This window comes from Dipodomys merriami, unplaced genomic scaffold (assembly GCF_024711535.1).
Source record: "Dipodomys merriami isolate MVZ:Mamm:240054 unplaced genomic scaffold, mDipMer1.0.p SCAF_551, whole genome shotgun sequence".
Classification (NCBI taxonomy): Eukaryota; Metazoa; Chordata; class Mammalia; order Rodentia; family Heteromyidae; genus Dipodomys; species Dipodomys merriami.
In genome coordinates this window covers 481,813-502,384 of record NW_027206126.1, presented here as the reverse complement: position 1 = coordinate 502,384, position 20,572 = coordinate 481,813, and the positions used below count along the sequence as shown (strand labels likewise).

General features: G+C 40.1%; 1 long non-coding RNA gene across 1 annotated transcript; it reads right to left on the bottom strand.

The window, feature by feature from the left end:
- Positions 1–5,528: 5,528 nt before the first annotated feature.
- On the bottom strand, positions 5,529–20,287 carry LOC138811969 (uncharacterized). Its single transcript, XR_011367528.1, has 3 exons — positions 20,243–20,287; positions 6,526–6,559; positions 5,529–5,608 (listed from the first exon to the last, which is right to left on the bottom strand). It is a non-coding gene; the product is annotated as an uncharacterized lncRNA (long non-coding RNA).
- Between the last annotated feature and the right edge of the window lie 285 nt (positions 20,288–20,572).

The following is a 20,572-nucleotide window of genomic DNA, read 5'->3' as shown; positions in this document are numbered from 1 at the left end:
AAACTATGGATGTCTCATTTTGAAAACATTAAAATTGTGGGATGTGCACCTAGAGGATTGCCACAGAAGAGTCCAGATTTACTCACATGGAAAAAGTGAACTTTCTTTGTAATATTTTAAATCATTTTTTCCTAGTTATATCAAATGCTTAACAGTAAGCTACAATTAGTTATATACTATGTGCTAAGGTCTATTCTAAGAGGAGCTAGATATATTATGCTAACATGTCACAATTACTTTTTACATAAATATAGTAAAACATGGCACAGGTTGAGCTTAAGTTTTAAGGTGATCACTCAGAGGAAGTGTTTGTTTCTATTACATCCCAGCAATGGGATACTCTTGACTGATAGCACAATCTCTTAGGATTCTCAGTATAGAAAAATATTTGTCTCTTGACAAGGCTTACTTCTAAGGAAGAGTCATGTGGACACATCTCTTGTGAGTAGAATAAATGATTAGATTGCATAACATCACATTCAATCAAGCCAGAGCAAAATAATAATAGTGCAAACAGTATTTTCTTTTATTTATCCAACTGGATGATTCTTTAAAGATACATTTAAGACATCAAAAGATGATGTCTTTTCAAGTTTAAAGTGACTATTGTAAGAAATGTATTGTTTTCTTTGTTGTTGTTCTTTTTATTTTTTGCCAGTCTTGGGGCTTGAACTCTGGGCCTGGGCTCTGTCCCTGAGCCTCTTTGTACTCAAGGTTAACACTCTACCACTTGAGCCATGGCGCCACTTCTGGATTTTTCTGAGTAGTTTATTGGAGATAAGAGTCTCATGGACTTTCCTGCCCAAGCTGGCTTTGAACCACGATCCTCAGATCTCAGCTTCCAGAGTAGCTAGGATTACAGGCATATTATTTACATTCACTTTTACATGGGGTTTTATGGTTTATACATTTAAGGAATGTGCAATTTTAATAGAGTGACATAAAATGTTATAGAACAAAATACAATGTGAATTGCCATGTCTCTATGTGTATGTAACCACAGAGGAAAATAAAGACAGGAATATCCAAGAACATCATCCTCTTCATTGACAGCTAATTTTTATGTAGGTTTGTAAAGCTTTTATTACATTACCTCCAGTAACCCAGGAAAACTCTTGTGAATAGACAGATATTCTTAGTCCCTTCCCCAAAGAAGAAATAAAGCCCCCAAATGTAACATGGTTTATGGAGTAGCATACTTTTCATTACAAATTGATCTAGAAAGCCAAGTCCCCAAGGCCAATCCTAGGTCTCTTTCCATTCATTTCTAAATTTCTCACAGGTTCACACAGGTACCTCCTGCATGACTCCTACATCTACATCCCTCATTTCTTCCTTTTTATTATTATTCCCTATCAGCCTTCTTAATATGAAAACTTAAGTACAACCGAGAGTTCTAAGGGTATAAAAACAGATGAATAAGTGTTGTGAATTCATTCTGCTATAAATGAGAAATAAAATCAGGTCTGGCCTTAGAGGCAGGATCCAGACCAAACTGTATTATGTAGCTTCCCTGACATTGTTATATAGGTGAACTCAGATTAAGAATGAGCCTAGAAGCAAAGTAGACTTAGGAGAGAAATAGTGATATTTGTACTTAGCAGCTTAGAGAAACTCAGTCAGATAGCTGGAAAAGAGTCTCGATTAGCCATGTTGCTAAAGGTACTTGGTCTTTCCTTTGGTTAAGGGAGGTAACATTTTGTACACAACTATTGTGCTACAAATATGTCTATTCTAAGTAAAACCAGTACATTTAAGAATAATAAGCTATCCCACCTAGAGTTGCTTCACAGTTAAAGTGGTGGTAATTTGAGAAAGTAGAAGAATCAGAAAAGTGAAAGGAATGGTGAGAAGAGTATGCAAATACTCAGAAGATTCAAGAACCATTGTATCCTCTTTGTTGAAATTTGTGAGAAAGAAGTAAATTTCTGATTTGAGTGTGGAAGCACATGCCTGTAATCCCACCCATGAAGGAGGTGAAGATAGAGGGATTTCAGTTCATGGATTGGTCTTGGCAAAAAGTATGAGACTCTCTGAAAAATAACAAAAGCAAGATTGGGCTGGGTATGTGAAACTAGTGTGAGTATCTGCCTAGCAGTATCTGGCTTTGGAATCAAACTCAAGAAAGGAAGAAAGAGAGAAAGGGGGAAAGGGAGAGAGGGAAGGAGTGGGAAAAGGAGGGAGGGGGAGAGACAGAAAGAGAAAGAGAGATGAAGAAAGAAAGAAAGAAAGAAAGAAAGAAAGAAAGAAAGAAAGAAAGAAAGAAAGAAAGAAAGAAAGAAAGGAAAGAAAGAGAAAAAGGAGGGAGGGAAGGAAGAAAGAAAGGAAGGACAGAAAGAAGGAAGGAAAGAAGGAAGGAAGAAAGGATGAAAGGAAAGAAGGAAGGACAGGAACAAAGGAAGAAAGGAACAAAGGAAGGAAAGGAACAAAAGAAGGAAAAAGGAAAGAAGGGAGGGAGGAAGGGAAGGAGGGAGGAAAGAAGGAATTATCCAAAGAAATAATAATAAAAATAATTATTATAATTATAATAATCAGGTTGTTTGTGTAAGTAGGGAGGTAGGGCTAGCTTCATGAGCTCATAATCGGTGCAGTCACATAGTGCTCTACACACACAAGGACCCTAAACTTGGTTTCCTGGTCTGCTTTAGCTATTTTGAATTTCTGAATGGTTTTTGAAGATGAAATCCTGCCTTGGGCCTCCAAATTTATGTAACTAATCTTACTTGTAGGGTTGTTCCAAGGGTTAGGTGAATTCATATAGAATGCATAAAGTATTTCCAGATACCATATTTAGCTCTCGATGGCGTTTGTTATTATTGTTGCTTATTGTTATTCTTATCCATACCCAGTGACTTAACAGAGTATAGGCAAGCAGATAATGACCATACAAGCCTCCCTAGTCTCATAGCCACTGGCTCAAAGACAGCACCAGTTTGAATGACCATCTGTCTATCTCAGAAAAATAAATGTGGGTTATTTCTACTAAGACACCATAACAGTGTGGCAACAAAAGCAACAAGCAAGTCCTAAGCTTTGAGCTAGAATCACACACAATTGCCTACCATGAGTGAGGCCCTAACTTCAATCGCCAGCACCACCAATAAATAAATAGGAAGTGGCTGAACAAGTTTACACTCCCACCAACAATGCAGCATGGAGGTTCCTCAAAAGACTCCACATAGAGCTCCCCTGTGACCCAGCAATCCCACTTTTGGGTATTTACGCGAATGATCATACTAAAGCTACCAGCACAACTATGTTTATTGCAGCTTTAGTCACCATAGCTAAGATATGGAACCAACCCAGATGCCCCTCAGTAGATGAATAGATCAAGAAAATGTGATATATATATATATATATATATATATGCATATATAAACAATGGAATTCTATGCCTCCATCAGAAAGAACGACATTGCCCCAATTGTTAGGAAATGGAAATACCTGGAAAAAAATCATATTAAGTGAAGTAAGGAAAGCCCAAAGAAAATAGTTCCCATAGTTTCCCTTATTTGCAATAACTAGTATACGTCTAGGATAATCTTAACAGACAAGCAGAAAAGGTCAAAAGCTATGTACATATGACCATATAAGATGATGCTAAGTGAAATGAGCCCCAAGATATGGACACAAGAAGTTTTATCTTTGTTGTTGTTGTTTTTAAGGTACTTATAATGTACTAAGTGATTTTTTTGTTTCTTTTGTATGTTCTTCCCACATGGTATAACCCCTGTTTTCACTGTATTTGATTCTGGTGCCCTGCATCTTGTATAGACATTTTTCTAATTTGGGGAGGGGAAAGGAATAACAAAATGCTGAAACAAGGATACAGGTTGATCCATTGTAACAATGAGACTTACAAGACACTATGTTGGAAACAAACTTTACAACTTGAGGGGGTGGAAGGAGTTGGGGAGGTATGGAGGGAAGGGATAGTAGGGGAAAAACAAAGGAGGGGGTAACAATGCTCAATAAGAAATGTACTCATTACCTTAATCATGTAGCTGTAACCCCTCTGCACAGTATCATATATATATATATATGTGTGTATATATATATGTATATATATATATAATTAAAAAATAGGAAGTGGTGCTGTGGCTCAAAGTGGAGCCCCAAGTTCATGTCCCAGAGATGACAATAAATAAATAAATAAAGCAAGCAAACAAAAAAGAATCACATACTAAAAAAATAGAAGGCTCCTATTCTTGAATACTTCCTGGATGCCCTGTAACAGCTTGTGGTCATCTTTTTTAATCCCTTCAACCATCCTAAAGCTGTTGTTCACAGTCACATATACTTATGGAACATGTTCTTGATGTCACTAGAGGAAATCATCCCTGCTCTCAAAGAGCTTAGATCCTAATGAGACCTGACTCCCACAAATGATGCTTTACAAACTCACACCTACACTCCACAGAGCCAAAAGTTCCAACAAAACAAAATAAAGATCTAGAAATGCAGAATTAAAATACACAGATTACAGTGGAAAGGAGATTATATGTGGAGTTGATTGGAAAAGATGAACTGGAAGAGCAGAGACAATCAGGTATTCTCTAAGGCGAATGCAGAGGGTATATATGTGAAGGCACAAATGAATACATCATGGGCAGGGGATAACAAGTAGCTCTATTGAACTGGAACAGAGTTTTGTACAGGTCAGAAGGATCATTTGTGCAAAAATAAATTGAGTCAAGTATGTGGGTTTATGTAGGAACATTGTTTTCCTTAAGCGAACCATCACTATTGTCTGTAGAACCATTAGCCTTCACGGAGCTACTCTTTAAATGATGCTGGTGTGAAGGGTAGGGTGAGACATAGCTCAGCGGTAGAGAACTTGTTTAGTTTGGGCAAGAGTCTGAGTTTAATCCCAGAATCCTACAAATTAGCTAAATAATTAATTACAATAAAATGATGCTCAGAACCATTACTTTCTATTTCTTTCCTCATTTTTGCTCCCTGGGATCATTCAATTCTTCTTGTCCCAGGTGTCTGAATTCTCTGCCACGCCCATTTTCTTGGGTCTATAGATACCAGTTTCTAACATATATTTATTTTAAGAAATATTTACATATATATGTAAAGCTTATATATATAATCACAAATTTTCTATTTCCTTAAGTGCAGAATATAATCTTTATTTATGGTTAAAATGCATTATTGTGCATTTTCTGACATTCTTTCCCAACATAAGACCACAACTATTTGTAGTGAAAGAATATGTTACAGTTCACCATGTCGAAACTTGTTTTTGTAAGATACTTTTAAATACATTACAAAAGAAATATGTTTGCTTTGCTTTGCTGTCTGTTATTTTTGTAGACCATTTATTTGTGGGACGAAGAGCTTTAAACAATAAACTAACACAGTCTCAGCCTCCAGCATCTCCCCCGGGGAGGAAGCAGGGTTGCATGTTAAACTGAACCAGATGAAGGAATGCTGGGAACTGTCGGTCTCACTCATGGTTTCCGTATGTCTGGGTTATATCATTCACTGTGCCTCAGTTTCTCTATTAAATGGAGATGGCCATTCTTACTTCACAGTACACTGCTTTTAAAAGATGCTCAAATCAAATGTTGGAGGGTGATCAATGCCAAAATACACGAAGCTGTGAATAAAGATAGCAAAATGGAACACTCAAAAAGCTGTTGAATAAGAAAGGCCAGATGCCACTGGCTCACCCCTGTAATCCTAACTACTTAGGAGGCTGAGATCTGAGGATCGAAGTTCAAAGTCAGCATGAGTAGGAAAGTCTGTGAGACTCTTATCTCTAATAAGCTACCGCTCAAAAGAGCTGGACGTAGAGCTATCACTCAAGTGGTAGAATAGTAACTTTGGACAAAAAAGCTCAGGGACAGTGTCCAGACCCTGAATTCAAGTGTGCACGTGTGCATGCATGCACGTGTGCATGCATGGAACAGTAAAGCTTGGTGGAGTTGGTTTCAAAAGAGAGGAAGGAAAGTGGGTGGGAGAGTCTAATCAAGTACATTGTATGTCAAAGTGAAATCCCTATAATAATAAGGTGGGATAGAGTAAAATAAGGTAAAATATGCTCAAATCCTCAAGGAAGTATAAACGTAACTACAAAGTATTGCCTCCTCCTATTGATGAGAGAAATAAGATTTTATGTGAAATGAAAGTTGCCAGAATGGGTCATTCACTTTCATTCCTCTCAGATGTTGCCTTTAGTGTCATAGAAATAGTGTGTTCATTTATATGTGGACCAGTTCTGAGGGAGAGGCTCATAGCTTTGGTCTTTGAATAACTTTCTTAGGCTTCTCAGCATACATATATTGCTCTAGAATAGTGCTTTGCAAATATGCTGAAGCATTTAGCTCTCTGTCCCCACTTTAGGCCCCCCCCCAAGTTTCAAATCTATCAAAGGCCAATAATTTTGTACAGCACACGAGCAATGAACTCATAGAAAAAATTAAGGTAATTATATACAATTAAATTTATTATTAGATTCAAAAGACACAAGCTGGGGGTGGGGTGGGCGGAGTAACTTATCAGTACCATGCTTACCTAGCATGCAAGTCCCTAAGTTCCATCTTCAGCACTGAAAAAAAAAAAGATTCAAAAGGCAGAAAAATATTATTTCAAATTCCAATGTGTTCTCAGCCCATCACTAAATAACAACAAATGATTTGTGTTTGGTTCTCACTGTGAACCCGCTGTGCTTTGAGTAGCACTGTTCTAAGCAACTGCCCTTTGCTTTTGTCTACCATTTTTATGTGTGTGTGTGTGTGTGTGTGTGTGTGTGTGTGTGTGTGTGTGTCCTCCCACTGATTGATTACATGACTCTACAGGAGTCTTTGGGGCTGGAACAAGCAAATGCTGGGATATTCTTTTTAAAAGTTTTTTATTGTAAAGATACTGTAGAAAGGGGTTACAGCTACACGAGTAAGGTAATGAGTACATTTCCTATTGAACATTGTTACCCCCTCCTTTGTTTTCCCCTACTATCCCTTCCCTCCCCACCTCCCTGACTCCTCCACCCCCTCAAGTTGTAAAGTTCATTTTCAACATAGTGTCTGGTCAACCTGTAGTCTTGTTCCAGCATTTTGTTATTCCCCTTCCCCTCCCCAAATTAGAAAAATGTATATACAAGATGCAGTACACTAGAATCAAATACAGTGAAAACAAGGGTTATACCATGGGGGAAGAACATACAAATGAAATTTTAAAAAATCACATAATACATGAAAAGCAACAACAACAAAGAAAAAAAACCTTCTGTGTCCTTATCTTGGGGTTCATTTTGCTTAGCATGATCTTATATGATAATATGTACAGAAAATGTCAAACACTATGTGCATATGACCATATAAGATGAGAACTATATTCTTGTTTCTAGGAATCTGGAACATCTTCCCAATTTTGTACTTCCATTTCTAGTTGAGACCACTCTTAGTTGCCCCTTAAATCACTGGGGACGGGTACAGCCTTCCTGTAAAGAGGGCTAAATGGAGACCGATGGTGCACCCACCCCTTTATGATAATTAGACAGGATCTTACAACTTTAAGATAGCACAAAAGTGATGTGCATTTGGTGGCATCCATGCCTTCAGACACTGACAGTTCAGCAATGGTTAGTGTTGATACAGCCGTTCTGCTGTTCACTTTCAGTACAGGATGCAGTAAATTCCATGAGACAGTCGACACATTAGTATGAGATAGACAGTTTTGATGACTTTGTCCAACTTCAGGCAAGTATAAGTACTCTGAGCATGTTTAAAGCAGACTAGGCTAAGATGGTCAGTAGATTAGGTGTATTAAATGCAGTGTTGACTGGAATTATTTTTAATATATAACAAGTTTGTCAGGTTGTAATGGTAAGTGAAGGAGCGTCTCTATTTTAGGCTTGCTCAAGCAAGTCCAAACTTGCACTCTACTCTTGGAGCTTTTTATTGTGGGGAGGGGGCCAGAGGGGGAATGCCAGGTACCTGTTATAGTGGCTTGCTGACTCTAACTCAGACACATCCAAATAGAATGCCAAGTCGTCAGCAATTCCTGCTCCAGGGACTGTGGGACCAGAAGAGTCAGGGACTAGAGAAGGGCATTTATCTTCCTTCCAAGCCTTTGTTTTTAGTGACCTCTGCCATCTCTAAAGTGATATTTGCCTCTTGAAAAACGACTTCCAAGCAGCCATCCTTCTTTACCATCTGGAAAGATTTTTCTCTAATGACTACATTCCCATGATTTCAGATAAATAGAAAAGAGAGATGACCAACTAATAATGGGTGTCAGTCTTTTTGGTTTTAAGTCTAGAAAGAAATAATTTCCTGAAACTTCAATAAAATCTACTTATCCTCTTCCTCTCAATTCCTGTCCATGAGGTAATGGTATAATGAGACCACCCACCCACTCGTGATTTCTGCTCCTACATAGAGCTATTGTTAGATTCAGGATTATTTATCTGGAATCTGAGAAAGAAGTCAATCAGAGGCTTTCTGAAGAGGTACAAGAAACAATGGATATATGTGAATTTCTCTATAAAATGGGGCCCTAGTGATAGTCAGATTTTCAAAAAGGCTCCATTTTTTGAAAGTTCTTAAAACCCACTATTTTTGAACTTAGAATCAATGAGATGGGTGCAGGAAGGGATGAGGAGGGGAGAATGATAGGGTAGTGACTGTTAGAGATGTATGAATAAATGAGTGTTAAATGGAACCCCTCTTGTACAGAAGTAGCTCTCTTTCTATAGTTCAAGCCTTAGTTCTCTGCTATGTAGGTTTGAATCTTATTTTTTAATACAAACACTGTGTCAAATTACATTTGTGATCCACATCATAAGTCACTACATACTTTTTAAAAACTGAATTCAAATAGAATGAAATCACTACTAGTGTTTCATGACTGTAAGGGTAGCTATTATTTCCTAACACTTACCTTGTGTATATATTGGGTCTTGATCTAGAGCTTTAGTTTGCAGGGTTTTGTGGACAAAAATCATCTGGGCTTAACAATAGTGACTCAGGCCTATAATCCTAGGTTCTTGGGAGGGTGAGAATAGGAGGATCAAAGTTCAATGCCCACACACCCAAAAAGTTTGTGAGACCCCCCGCCACACACATTATAACCTATAGATGGCACAGTGGCATGAAGCTGTCATCCTATGTGGGAGCCTGAGACTGGTGAGATCATAGTTCTAGGCCAATAAGAGCAGAGTTCACAAGACTCCATCCTCACAAGATTCCAAAGATGCTGGACATAAACAGGTATACTTTTGATCCAAGCCACCATGGAAAGCCTAAAAATGGTAGACCAGGTGCATACTCTATCTCAATTTAACAAACTCAAAAAAGGGCTAAAGGAATGCCTTAGTGATAGAACACATGCATAGCAATTATAAGGCCTTTAGTTCAAAGCCCAGTACCCCCTCCCCACAATATCATTTGAGCAGCGAATCAAAATATACTTAACAGTTCCTACACATGCTCCTGAATGCAATGTAGCTAGGCTGAATCACATGGTGGTAAACATCCATTTGCAAGCACAGACTGGGAATTACACAGAGCAGACTGGAAGGATCAATTCAGGGGCATCTATGATGTTGCCAGACTACTCTCATGAGCCTCAGTTTCCTTATCTGCAAATGGCATTGCCAGTCTTACCGTATAGAATAGTTGTAAGAGAAAATAGGCTGTGAGCAGAACCAGCTTCATAACTTGTGGGACACAGTACAAAGTGAAAATGGTTGGTGGGGGAGGGGAGAGACTTGTTCAAAACTTACTCTGAATTTCAAGATGGTGGCAGTGGAGCCCTTCAGAGCCAAGCATCCTGTGCACCGACCCAGGTGCACAACCGTAAAGACAGTGAGCGGAAAGCACTGACTCAGTGCTTAATACATAAAATGTGTAGCACGACTGTGTTTATTGCAGCATTATTTACCATAGCTAAGATATGGAACCAACCCAGATGCTCCTCAGTAGATGAATGGATCAAGAAAATGTGGTATATATACACAATGGAATTCTATGCCTCCATCAGAAAGAATGACATTGCCCCATTTGTTAGGAAATGGAAAGACTTGGAAAAATTATATTAAGTGAAGTAAGCCAGGCCCAAAAAAACTTAGGTCCCATGGTTTTCCTTATTTGCAATAACTAGTATATGTCTGAGTCAAGCAGAAAAGGTCAGATAAGTTGATGTTAGGGAAATGAACCCTAAGATATGTATTCAAATGTTTTTTTTTTCTTTCAGGTGATTGTTTCTAACACATTTATAAGATTATTTCTTTGGTGCTTTGTATGTCCCTCCCTCATGGTATAACCCCTGCTTTCACTGTATTTCACTGTATTTGATGTTGGTATAATTTGTGGAGGGGAAGGGGAAAAACAAATCGTTTAAATAGGGATACAGGTGGATCCATTGCAACAATGAGATGTACAAATCGTTAAGTGGAAAAACGAACTTTACAACTTTGTTGGTGGGGAGGTGGAGGGTTGGGTTGGGGGGCAGGGCGTAGGATGGGAAGACATGGGAAGGGGAAACAAAGGAGGAGGCTACAATGCTTGATAAGAAATGTACTCATTATCTTGCCCATGTAAAAAAAAAAGACTCCAAAAATGTGCTTAAGAAAAGGCCTTTTACTTACTTAGAGCATAGATAAGTACAAATATGAGGCAGTCTAGGTAAAACATTTTATTTATTTATTTATTTATTTTTGGGTCCGGTTGTGGCCATGAACTCTGGGCCTGGGTGCTGTCCCTCAGCTCTTCAGCTCAAGGATAGCGCTCTACCACTTTGAGCCACAGTGCCACTTCCGGCTTTTTTCTTTTTGCTTATGTGGTGCTGAGGAATTGAACCCAGGGCCTCATGCATGCAAGGCAAGTGCTCTACCACTGAGCCACCTTCCCAGCCCAAGGTAAAACATTTTAAACAGAAGCACTCAACTATAAAAACATATTAGGTTGAGCTATCTCATGATGCTGAGCTGAGCTTTCTTAATTAGGATCAGGGATGCTGTATCATACAATTGGTTGTTTGAAAGAAGTGCACTGAATTGTTTCTGGCATGTCCACGGCTGGCCAGTTCCACCCAAACCCTTCAGTGGGGCTCACAGGGCCAAGCCACACCCTCTTTCCTCGGAGCTACCCTCCTCTCCTCTACTAGAGTCTCTTGGGAACTTCTCAGCAGTCTATTGAAAGCCAACCCTCTTTCTCAATCAGTACAACTTAAATAAAGCATTAGCAAGACCTGAGAATAATGCTCTGAACTCCATGTGAAATGGAAATCACATATTATTAACATTGGTGCAGAGATGAAAAGCAGCTTGTAGGAAAACTCACCATCTCAAGGCCAGTTAATCTATATACCTCAGTTGTTGCCTCTCCCCAACTCTCTGAAGTATAATCCAACCAGGTCTACTCATTGTTATCCATGCTCCATGAAATTAAGAAACTCAAGTGGGCTCAAAACTAAAGTGTATCTATGTCCCTTTTCTTCTTTACATTTTACTTTGTAACCGTATCTCAAATCAACACCTTCAATTTTTCTGGCATTTATATCCTTACATACATAAATCTATCATGCATAGCATGCACTGTTTTGTATTTGCATGCTCTTCTATTGTTCCTACCAGATCAAGTGTCCAGCAGGCAGGAACTGTGATTCATTCTTTGATGTATATCCTGTCAGCAAATAGACTTGGCATCGTTTAGAGAGGGGAAGAGGCCGATAGCCTACTCTTAGTCTATTTTGACATTAGCACAAATTTCCCTCAGATTGTTTCTTGGTGTATGCATAGGTTGTCAAGTGAGTTCCAATCATAGGATGACTGCAATAGCAAATGTCCTCTGACACTTAACGTTTGGGTTCCCATTAGAAAATAGGGATGCAGCTCAGTGTAGAATACCTATTTAGCAGGTTAGAGGCTCTGGATTCAATCCCTAGCACAGAAAAGAAAGAAAGAAAAGGAAGAAGGAGGGAGGGAAGGAAAGAAGAAAGGAAAGAAGGAAGGAAGGAAGGAAGGAAAAAAGGAAGGAAGGAAGGAAGGAAAAAAGGAAGGAAGGAAGGAAGGAAGGAAGGAAAGGAGGGAGGGAGGGAGGCAGGGAGGGAAGGAAAGGAAGAAGGGAGAGGGAGAAAGAAGGGAGGGAGGAAAGGAGGGAGAAAGAGAGAAAGGAAGGAAGGAAGCAGGTAGGAAAGAAGAATGGAGGGAGGGAGAGAGGGAGAAAAGAAGGAAAAAAGGAAGGAAGGAGGGAGGGAAGGAAGGAAGGAAATATTTGCCTTGGATAGGGTTTGAGATACAGTGGACTTTCTACTAATTACACTGGGTAAAAAGGTAACACTTAAATTTAAAAGTACCTTAAATCATTCTTATATATCCTTTTAATGTTTAATACCTGGACCTACTTCTTATTACAAGGTATTTTTTTTTACTTCAGGCATCTGAAAGTGGAGTAGAAGACATTTATGAAATTAGGAACAAATCAAAGAGTATTATTAATGTGCTCCAGCTGGCTATAAATTTCAGAGATAGTTTTACAGTTATCAGATGAATACATGCATCCATCACAGAAAGAAGGCTTCATAAAGATGGTCTTGGCTTCAGCTTTGGAGGATGAGAAGAGTTGGATGGGTAGAAGAGTCACAGGGAATACAGTTGGGAGAAAAAGTAAGTGGTAAATCAGGTGAGCCTGACTTTAGCAGATAGGGGATTAGTAAGAAAAACAACCTGTCTAGGGATAGAAGTTTATATTGGGGAATATCAGGTAGCAGATTATGCATATTTAGTTCGGCTTGGAAATTAGTTTTGTAATGATAAAAGTACTGGTATACACTGGAAAATGATTGTAAACTCTTTTTAGGGACATGGAATGAATAGTTGGGCATAGACATTTGTTCTGGATGATCTGTACTTGGTGATTTGAGATGATGAGGACTATGGAGTGTGCAGGGAGATGGAGACTACTGTGATCCATACATGTGAGATTGCAAGAAGAAATAGCACAACCACAGAAGTAGTCAAGCGAAGAGAGGAAGTAATTTAGGTGTTAGGTTTTGGATCTTAAATGTTCCCTTAAAGCTCACGTGTTAAAGATTCCATCTCCCTGCTGTGGAACTGTTGAAAGTCTGGGAATCTTTAGGAACTGAGCCTAGTTAGATAAAGTAGGTTGCTTAGAAGTGTGTTCTTAAAAAGATACAGGAAAGCCAGGTAGCTCTGGTGGCTCATACCTGTAGTCCTAGCTACTCAGGAGGCTGAAATCTGAGGATCATGGTTCAAAGCCAGTCAGGGCAGGAAAGTCTGTGAGACTCGTATCTCCAATAAACCACTCAGAAACCACAAGTGGCACTGTGGTTCAAGTGGTAGAGCACTCGCCTTGAGCTGAAGAGCTGAGGAATAGTGTCCAAGCCGAGTTCAAGCTCCACGACTGACCCCCCCCCCAAAAAAAATACAGGAACTCCATTCTCCTCCTTTCTCTCTTTGCTTCATGCCCCCTCCCCTCACTGAGGTGAGCAGCTTTGCTCCCCTATCCTAATGGGCCTTGCCACAGGCCCAAAGTGACGGGACCAAGTGCTTAAGGACTAAAACTGCTGCAGCTGTGAGCCCAAAGAAATCTTTCCTCCATTTAAGCCATTTAATCTTCAAGTCTTTTGTCACAGTGACCAAAAGCTGACTGCACCCTGGGAATTATTGAAAAGGTTTATTTCAGTACACAGCTACTTAATGAATCGTTGCTATCCATAAGAGCTGCTGACGTACCTAGGAGAAGTCAATAGTGGATAAGGCACTTGTGGCCCTGATATCCCAGACTTTGCCTTCTAGTGAGGTGGACAGATAATTAAAGAAGCATTCCCCAAAGTGTCATCTGTTGGGAAAAGTGGAGCATATTCTCCGTGGAGACACACCCAGTGGTTCCTGAGGAAAGGATGGTGACTAACCTCCAAAGACCTATAGAGCAGGGCTTCCTCCCTTCTGCCCTAGGGAAGTGACCTACAAAAACAATTTATGAATGAGGTAGTCCCCTTGTTTGCGGCTTATTCTCTTCAGTTCAGTCTCAGTGATCTATTGTCGTCTGTGGCACTATCTGATTTCATAGTGGGGCTGAGCACATAGCTCAGGGTAGAGTGTGTATTTAGCACACACAAAGCCCTGAGTTTGATCCCTCACTAAATAAATACCACAAAATAGAAGGGTAAATACAGTACAATCAGATTTTGTTAGAAGATCAGAGAGACCATATTCCTATAACTTCTATTCCAATATGTTGCTAAATTGATTTAATTTAGTATTCATTATTGTTGCTCATGTCTTACAATGTCTGATATGTATGTTGAACTTTATCATGGGAGTGTATAAGTAGGAATAAATATAGTCAATGTAAAGATTGTACTATCTGAAGTTTCAAGCAACCATTGAAGGGCTTTGGAAAGTGTCCTTTGCTGATAAGGAGAGACCGCTATGCCAACAATATTAGCAAACAACACGTTCCCGACCAAAGAAGTTTCATTCTGCAGTTCTTTTGCTTTGTTGTCCATGCTAAACTCATCTTACAATTCTACCTGTCTCCCAATTTCCTCCTTAGCTTCAAATTTATCTTGAATTTATTAACTATGATATTAAGAGATCAAACATTATTATCTGTGTTGAGTCCCTCATCAGTTTAAAAAAGCTGGAATAAATATTTTAATCTTCCATAGTAGGATGAGTGTGTCTTAGGAACATTTTATTTGAAACTCTACATCTTAATCCTTGCTCAACTTGTAAGTTTTTTTTTTCAGATTGCCTATCCTAACTACCCCTAAATATCTTTTCAGTCCCTGATATCATCTCAGGCTATTCTAACTTAAATTTTTTCTTCCCCTTTCCACATGGCTATAGTGCTCCTACTAAATCAACACAGTAAGAATTCATCTATAGGGCTGGGAAGGTGGCTCAGTGGTAGAGCGCATGCCTTGCATGCATGAGGCCCTGGGTTCGATTCCTCAGCACCACATAAGCAAAAAGAAAGAAGCCAGAAGTGGCGCTGTGGCTCAAGTGGTAGAGCGCTAGCCTTGAGCTGAAGAGCTGAGGGACAGCGCCCAGGCCCAGAGTTCAGGCCCCATGACCAGATCCCCCCCTCCAAAAAAAAGAATTCATCTATAATTGTATACATGCTTGTGATTGAGTTATTTCACTAGGATTTGTATTTCATCCCTGCCTAGTCCTGGCACAGTGTGAACCAAAGTGTAGTTTGGTTGAAATAAGTGTGCTTCCATGCTTAGATCCAGATTGATAATGGAGAGAAGTCAAGCAAGAATACAGGACAGCTAAAATGTCAGCATGGCTTTATGTGGGCACTAGAGCCCGAGAAGACATTGCTCAAACCCTATCAGCCTGTCTATGCATTGCACTGCCACCACGTAACTAGAAGTGCCAAAGGCCCATGTGTCCTAAGCCATCTATTCCCTAGAAAGGATACATAATACGGGCAGAGCAGTGCATCTGTGCATGTCCATTCTGCAGCCGCCTCAAAGATTCAGTGTTCCCAGTTTTACAATACAGCCCCCAGGAGATCCTCATTTCTCACAGCAGAAGCTACCATAACACATGCAAGCAGTAACATCTTTTGCCTAATGAAATTTATTTTATCCTTTCCCAGAGGCGTTGTCGATTTCTTCAGTGAAAGTAAATGTAAATTCAAGTGTAGACAGAGAAATTGTAGATGGTCCAACTGCCTATTCAGAATGAGGTGAGGGGAAGGATTTATATCCATAGGATAAATATCTGCTGGTTGATAGATCAAACAAATGGTTAAGTACTTGCTTTTCCCCTGTACTATATTAAATCTACTACAAAGATTAGCCTACAAGATAGACACACTATTTCTCTCTATTTTTAATAGAGGATAATAGACATTAATTTGTACAAGGTCAAAACCTAGAAAGTACTAAAGTCAGAATTTTATAGTAGGTACTCTGGATTCGTGCTTAGTGTTCTTTTGGATAGGATTTCAAGCTGAATGAACATTTTCTGCATGCTATAGTTTGGATCTGGAATGTCCAATAAAGGCCCATCTGTTGAAGGCTTGAGCCCAGTGTCACACTGTTGTTAGGCTGTGGGACCTTTAAAAGGTGGAGCCAAGTGGGAGGTCTTTATGTCACGGGGATATCCACTCTAAGGGGATATGAATCTTGGTTTCTTTCTCTTCTCCTCTCTTTGGAGATGAGAACTTCAGGCATGTGCAGCTACCATGATGTGCTGCTTTACCATAGGATCAAAACCAATGAGCTCAACCAGTGAGGAGCTAAAACCTCCAATACTGTGAGCCAAAATAATCTTTTCCTCTTTAAAAGTTTATTTTCCTTAGGAATTTGTGACAATGAGAGAAAGCTGACTAGAATACTGTATTTTGACATTGTTTAGGTTTTCTTTCTTTCTCTTTCTTTCCTTCTTTCTCTCTTTCCTTCTTTCTCTCTTTCCTTCCTCTTTCTTTCTTTCTTTCTTTCCTTCCTTCCTTCCTTCCTTCTTTCTTTCCTTCCTTCCTTCCTTCCTTCCTTCTTTCCTTCCTTCCTTCCTTCCTTCCTTCCTTCTTTCTTTCTTTCTTCCTTCCTTCTTTCTTTCTTTCTTCCTTTCTTCCTTTCTTTCTTTCTGAGACAGGACCTCATTGTATAGCTAATGCTAGCCTCAAAATGAAGATCATCCTCTCTGCGTCTCCCAAGTGCTTGAATTACAGGTGCATATAAAATCATACCCAGCTGCACACTCTATCATCAGCAAAATACCTGAGAATAACTACAAAAATTCTTTCTAAAGGAGCTGCGTAAGAAAGTGGATGCTGCAGGAGATTGTGAATACATAGTATCTAATATTTCTATCAACTATGAGATTATCCCCAAATCTTATTGCCTGAGGAGATGGTTTCCTTAGAATCAAACTTTAACATGGAGAGAACAATAGCGAAAATCCTGTCACTAAGTAGTTAGAGTTATTTATAGTCAAAGCATTTCATGAAAGCACATTGTCAAATTGATGTGTTCCGAAGTCTGTCTTAACTGCATCCCTTCCCATCTACCTCTAATACTCATATGCACATATTCATCCAGCAAATTTCATTTTCTCCTTTAAAATTGCTGCTCTGGGAAGTGTACGTCTGGTGCATGGGGTAGGATGCCAGGCTTGAGCTAAAGGGCCAGAAATGCAAGGCCCTGAGTTCAAGCTCTGGTACACACACACACACACACACAGACACACACACAGACACAGAGACACACACACAGACACACACACAGACACACACACACACACACACACACACACACACACACATACACACACACACACACACCTCTGCTCAAAGACTGCTCCTCTAGGATTCTCTCCTGACCTCTTTGACCCAGCAGGGTCTGTCCATATCCATGAAGTGCTTGCCTTTTTCATGGAATTCATTACTCTCTCCTATAAACCATGACTTTCTTATCAGTTTTCCCTACCGAAGTACATGTGCCTTTGGGATTAAGAGCATGCCATCTCTGTAGTTTACAGTCTGGTTCACAGTACTGAAAAGACACTTAACATTTGCTTGTATCAAATTAATAAGTCATGACAGCATAGAGCCTCTAAGTCTGAAGGAAGAACCCTCATCTTCGTTTTCAGGGAGCTGCCGGCTGAAGACAGCTCCCAGCACATTTCCAAAGTGTGAACAGACACAGCCTATGTATGGGCCCAGGGTGACCAGACAAATCCCCAAGTTGCAAACGCTTATGATTTTGAGGATAGAAGACCTTAGAGACACATTGTTCTCACTTGTCACTGTGAATAGAAAAAAAAAAGTGGCACTAGATTCCCAGGAGCAGCTTGCTGTTGACAGCGCAGTGGGGGGCTGGTCCTCAGAAAAGGTGATGAGGGAGTGTGGCCTTGCTTTACATTGTGCTCTTGCATAAGGTTTCCTTGCCATGGAGCTTTTCTTTAAAAAAAAAAAAAAAAAAAAAAAAAAAGAAGGAAGTGGTGCTGTGGCTCAAGTGGTAGAGCACTTGCCTTGAGCTGAAGAGCTGAGGGACAACGCCCAGGCCCAGAGTTCAAACCCCACAACTGACAAAAACAAACAAAAAGATTTCAAGAAAAAAAAAAAAAAGACAGATACTGTAGTTCAAGGTCACAAGTGTGACTTTGCTCTGTGGAGAACTCAGTTTCTCTGCTCCCAGCACAGCGATTTTCCTACCAACGGATTCTAACACAGCCTTCAAAATTAGCTCAATGCCTGCCTTGAGTGAAAAAGCTAAAGGACTAAACTCAGGCCTTGAATTCAAGCCCCAGTACCAGTATAACTGAATAAATAAGTAAGTAAGTAAATAACTCAGGCCATACCCCTTCTGGGAAGCCTTCCATGACTAGTTTCCCTTAGCCATTCAGTGCCTTCCTTCACATTCTCATTAACCATGTATGCTTTGTTGTAGTACTTACTGCTCTGGTTGAACTTGTCTATTTTCTATCAGGCTGAGAGCTATGGAAAGTTACATCTATGCCCTATTTCCCAGGACTGAGCACTGTGCCACAGAAAGAGACCCCTGTGTTTCTCCTCTCCCTGTGTCTCCTAATGGCAGTGGTGATGGTGGGAATATCTTTTGAAGTCTTGGCCTGTGTTTTGGGGCCAGGAAGTGGGGTACACATCTGCACATTTCCCAGCTGCAGACAGCAGGGAGAAAGCTTTTAGTGTGGTTTTTTACCATGTTAGGACAAAGAAAGCCAACCTAAATAAATCCCAAGAGTCCTGTCAGCAGCCTAGATCTAAAACGACATTTCATTCAATGCCACCTTGCTCTCTCCCTCCTGCACAAAACCCTCTCCTCCCTCAGTGCCACCAACGTTAGAGAACATAAGGTTTTCCTGAACTGAGCAGCCACCCCAATGCCATCATAAACACCCCCTGGGACTTCTTAATGGTTGGGAAGACTCAAAGTGGTCAGCAGCTATCCTGGGATGAAGGATCACGGGTAGAAGAGGCTGAAACAATCCTTACAGATTTTCCCGGCAGTGCTTTTCCACAGACTGGAATGGAAAGGTGCCACTGTCTTAGGGTTCACTGGTGTGTACAGAAAGCTCTCTGGCTTTCTATTGTAGAGTCTCTGGCTGAGCAGGGCAATGAGGATGGTAGCTTCAAAGATAAATTCACATGGGGAAGCAGGTAGAGAGTAAGAGCCACCTCTAAAGAACATTGGATACTCTTTCATAAGCAAGCACTAGGATTCTTTAAAAGATTCTTTGCTAGCTGGGTGTTAGTGGCTCATACCTGTAATCCTAGTTACTCAGGAGGCTGAGATCTGAGGATCACAGTGTGAAGCCAGCCTGGGTAGGAAAGTCTGTGATACTCTTATTGCCAGTTAACCACCAAAATTCCAGAAATTATGCTGTGGTTTAAATGGTAGAGCAGTAGCCTTGAATAAAAAGGCTTAGGGACAGCACCCTGAGTTCAAGCCTGAAGACTTGTTAAATAATGGCAGGTAGTTAAATAATGGCACTCCCATTTTTGTTTTCCTGAAATAAACCTTCTGAGTTAACAAATAAGCCAGAGTCAATGCTAGATGTTTTCATTAATGAACATATTTCTCAGTGGAGTAGAAAGAGGAGAGGGAAATTAGGTCTCTTTCCTGGCTGCAAATGACCTTAAAAGATGCTGTTAAATAATAAATGTCCATTAACTGGTCTTGGAATAATTGCATTTAAACCAATTTTATGATCATATAGAACCACATTTTACATCAAAGCACAGGAAGGCAAATTGCTTCATAACAGAACAGTAACTTTCAGAACTCCAAGAAACTTCAAGTGTCCCCTGAACATGGCTGTACCAGCCTGGGGCATCAGCCTCCTCTTTCCTCACCGAAAGGTGAACTAGGAACCAGATCATAAAGATGGAAAAGGATGTTCCTCTTTAAAGACTAATGTGTGGCCTAGAGCCATCAAGTGATCAGTGGAAACTCCGGACATCCATTTTATCATTGACACACTGTTACCACCTTCTCTTTGCTCATCCTCATCCTCATCATCGTTTGCGTTTTAATGGATCTATCGAAGTGTTCAATAAAATGATGTTGCTCCTGATGAAGAACTAAAGAAGAATCCTTCATCCTCTCTGTAGTCCAGGGAAAGGGAGAGCAGAGAAAGAAAGAGGGAGTGAAAGAGATAGAGAGATGCACAGAGACACAGAGAGATGTACAGAGATAGAGAGACAGAGAGAGAGAGGCAGAGAGACAGACAGGCAGATTTTTTCCTAAAAGAATAATGTACATTTTAGTATTCAGTAAGACTTGTTCATACCATTTTTAGAGGAAACAAGAGAGAGGCATAACATTCCATGACGTGACAGGGAGTCATACAAAGAGTTCAAAGCAAAGGATTTAGGGAAGGCATAGGCAACGGCAACAGAACTTGAAGTGCATCAGTTGCCTTGGTAATCGCTCTGCTGTATGTAGAGCGTGCTGGTTGCTACCCGACGTGCTACATTAATGGATTCGCATTAGGCAATGTTCCCTGTGTGCCTCCTGTTATGCTACATGAGATAAAAGGTACATTATATGCAAGGGCACACATGCTTTGTAAGGAAATATGCTCCTTGCTTCTGTGAGGATGGGCTTCCCACTGCGGACA